The sequence below is a fragment of the Poecilia latipinna genome, unplaced genomic scaffold, assembly GCF_001443285.1.
Source record: "Poecilia latipinna isolate Pla-1442-1.1 unplaced genomic scaffold, P_latipinna-1.0 Scaffold2402, whole genome shotgun sequence".
Taxonomy (NCBI): domain Eukaryota; kingdom Metazoa; phylum Chordata; class Actinopteri; order Cyprinodontiformes; family Poeciliidae; genus Poecilia; species Poecilia latipinna.
The window spans coordinates 49,811-53,778 of NW_015115018.1; the positions used below are offsets into that span (position 1 = coordinate 49,811).

The following is a 3,968-nucleotide window of genomic DNA, read 5'->3' on the forward strand; positions in this document are numbered from 1 at the left end:
CGAAAAAAGGGCTTAATTTTTTTTTTATAAAAAGCCCTTTTTTTTCCCTTTTTTTTTTTTTTTTTTTTTTTACCATTTTGCTTGCTAATACTCCGAGCATTGTCATAGCCCATGCACACCATTTCATAAGAAAAATAATTTCTGGCGGCTGCAGCCTCTTTCAGCAGGATTATGCAATGTGCGACAAAGCAAAAATGAAGCACAGTATCAAATTTGAAGTGTTGACTTGGTTTCCAAATTAAACCGGATGTTGGATTTGCTTCAGCTACAAGTTCCCGTCTCAACCAGTCTACGCTGTTTTGGCACCTTAAAAATATTAGGAATATAGTTTTAATGTTATGGCTGATTATATATAAAGGTTATTGCAACAATGGGGTATATGCCACGGACTTCCGTTTTAGCACTTCTGCATATTTTTGCCACGTATAATGGTTCCGGTGCACAGGCAACAGTATGTTAACAGTGGCTTCTCAGTCGCTGCAGGACTATTAATGATGCCTATAAAATTATTCAGACGTCCTGAAACGCTCCAACAACAACAAAGGATTTAAGCAAGATGTGTCAAAACTTCAGAATAACTTCGAAGGTAAGTTAATAAATTGTTTGTATTCACCATAATGCCTCATACGTCTGACGTAGCTAATGGGGACAAGCTTACAAAGGTGCTATGTAAACGTTAAGAGTTTTGATTATCTGTGCAGTGTGCAATCTACATATCTATGCATTATAGATATAGATATACATCTATATAAACATATAGATCTGTCTATATTGTGCCCAAGCTATCAGTCGAAGCTGAAGTTAGCATCCGAAAATATTTTCTGTGATTTTATTATAGAAATTGAGGACGGGAGGAATCAATTAAAATCAAATCTGGTATGAAAAAAAGAAAAAAGAATATTCACATTTCTTTGCTGGTATTACCTTAAATGTGTTGCATTTTAACATCTCACTTGAACTCCTGATCTACATGCAAATACTTGATATAACGTAAACACAGAGAAAAGAGAAAAAAGGGTTTGTGAAATGTAGAATATTACAAATGAGATTCAATTTTATTGTAAGTACAAACAGGATAGCAAAATGAACAGAGAATATATAATATGCTTCCTAGCAGCTAATCAGACATCAGACTTGTTTGCCTTTACCGGTGACAAAAACTCGTCACTCTGGAGGACAGGAAGACCGGCTCAGCCCCGTCCAGGATGACTGCATTGTCAGGGTAGCCAACAAAGTCTGCAGGTAGATTTTTGCATATCTGGTGCTCCGGTTTCAAGATCATAGTTAAACCAAGTACTGTAAAACAAAAAAAAAGTTAGTCCACGCTGTGATGATCCAGCAGGCCGTGGACTGATGGACGCTGTCAGCTGGTCCAGGTGCTTGGAGCCAATAGAAAGGTAATCGGCACAGCGAGCATGGCTCAGAAACACATCATGAGGTGTGGCGATACAAATCTGAAAAATTAAAAAACAAACAAAAAACTAATAAGCGTCCATATTTAGCTGCACAACGTAATCAAAACTAATAAATCCTCAGCTCTTTTTGAGAGTTTTGCTTGAAAATAAATTGACAATATCTCAGGAAATTAAATGTTTAAGTGAAATAGTTCTGGTATCCCAAAGAAACTGCAAACAATGTTTCAGAGGTGCAACAACACTTAAGTTACTGAGTAAGAGTGAACTAAAACACTACTTAGAAAATGCATGTTAAAATCTGAATACTCTTTTGAAAGTGTGCAGCTGAAATTAATTTAAACTACTAGCAGGCAAAGCACAATGTTCGCCTAATATCTGTACCAACAGTAATACAAAAAATGATGCATATAAGAGGCATTAGTTTATAAAAGTTGAGGCAAACCTAACTTTACCATTTTAAAAACAAAAAGCAGCGGGAAAATGTAACTTCATAACCTCATTTTCTAAGCAGAATCTCAGAGGGGGAAAAAAAAGAGAAATTACGTTGGTAAAAGCAAGAACAGATTATAGCAGCCAAGTGGAAAAATTCATTCTAACGTGGATTATAATTATGAAACAGCAAAGGTAAATGTCATATTTTCGGGATTCGGGAAATACGTGAGTTCTACCACTGGTTCTGTGGATTTTTCATGTGGATCGGTGACACATAAACGTGTGTAAAGCAAAGGTTTTGGACATTAATCTGACTACTTGTGTGGTTTGGATCGGGCTGAAGCATTGCTGCCCTTGGCTGTTCGCTCCGACTGCATGTTAAATGAATTTTATATAATTGTCATATAAACAAAAGCTAAGGAGTTGCCTAAAAATAATGTCATACTCCGTATAACACAAACGCATACATCAACACACACGTATTGACTTACCTTGTGCCGAATCGCTGCCTGTATTCTCGGACTGTTCCCGTAGCAGTGGATTTCCTCCTGCATTGTTTTCCTCCAACAAATTATTCCACTGAACGAAGCACGTACAGTTCACTTTTAACCTCCGTCTTCCCATTTCTGACGCTGGATCTTCAATATCCTCAAGCTTTGAAAAAGCAGGCAGCTACAAACCGTGTGTTAGCTGTAGTGGCTAAGTTTTGGCTACAGTCCGCTGTCGCCTTGATATCAGCAGGAAAATGAAAAAACTAAGCACTGGATGGTACCGGCTAATTACTGGACACAACGGCACACCACAAAACTCGATTGTTGTACCAGTAGCTCACAGATATTTAAGTTTTGCGTCTTTTTCATGGTTCAGATCTTGCAGCTTTGGCTAAAAACAATAGGAGCCAGCAGGACCCGGAACCAATCCATGTGGCATAAATTCAAACGGAAATACGTCACCACCTCTCGTGGCATATACCCCGTTGATGTACTGTTAAAAAAAATAGAAATAGATTAGGGGTGGCATTTTGTGCAAATCTGTTAAATAGGTTTACAAACCTAAGATGAACAAACGTTTTCAGAATGAATTCTTTCTGACATCCTAAACATCCCCTAATGCCGAGCTCCATTAGCACCCCACACTGCTTGAGACAAAGTGTCTGACTATCGATTGCCTGAAGCGGTGTGGAGGAGGATGCCTCACTCAGAAACTCCCTGTTGATTTACATCAAGTCTCTACAGGGGTTGTGGGCCATTGGTAAGTTTAGACTATAATGCACCTCCTGAGCCTTTACCTCCTTGAGCAGGTAAGCCTTAAAGTGGACTTTTAATCAGTTTTAGTTGGTTAAAGTCAACCCTGGACTGCCTCCGCATGCGTAAAAACAGGCTGAGGCCTGGAGCCAAAAGAACACAGTTAAACAACAGCTTACTGTAGCATTACACTCATCCGACGCGTCTGTCTGCGTTCATTCTGAAAACGCTGGGCCCGGGATTTACTATACGGTAATCTGACATCTAGAGTACACACATGTCCATCTGCCGTATTCAACGGTGCAAACTGCGTCTCGGCTGCTTAAAGTTAATTACACTTGGTAAGTTTGCTCTGCAAGAGTGCCATTGCTCACCATCAAGCTGCAAGTGTGTTCCGCCCGGAGACGGCGACTTGTAACGTCGTTTGGGAGGGCAGTTTTCTGACTGGCTGAGGATATGTGTCTCTCCGTGGGGGAGTGAAAGACAGCTCAATCCGCGTCCGTGCACGCGGAAACCTGTTGCTTAGCAAAATGTGATCAGACGCCGAGGTGCTGGGGGCGCGCACCGTCTGCACAGCGTGGCGGGGCGGGGACGTAGCCTGCCTGGTTGGTATTTAATCTGGGTTTAACCAAAGATTAATTGTGTTAACGGCTGAACCTGTTACAGTTAAGTGAGGAAGTACACACACACACACATATATATATATATATATATATATATATATATATATATATATATATATATATATATATATATATATATAAACTCAGTAAAATTAGTTACTGTCCACTTCTATGTACTGCAAAAGCAAATAAATAAATAGGCATCAAAAGTTGACTAGAGGACAGGAGATCAAGTGAAGAGGAGCAAAGAACAA

General features: G+C 39.5%; 1 protein-coding gene across 1 annotated transcript in view; it reads right to left on the reverse strand.

Annotated features, from left to right (window-relative positions):
• The window catches only part of LOC106937659 (fibropellin-1-like), a 51,087-nt gene extending 47,432 nt beyond the window's left edge, over window positions 1–3,655 (reverse strand). Inside the window, exon 1 of the mRNA XM_015019287.1 lies at window positions 3,466–3,655. The gene's annotated coding sequence lies outside the window, so the exon portion shown is untranslated. The remainder of the gene's footprint in view (window positions 1–3,465) is intronic.
• Window positions 3,656–3,968: the final 313 nt, after the last annotated feature.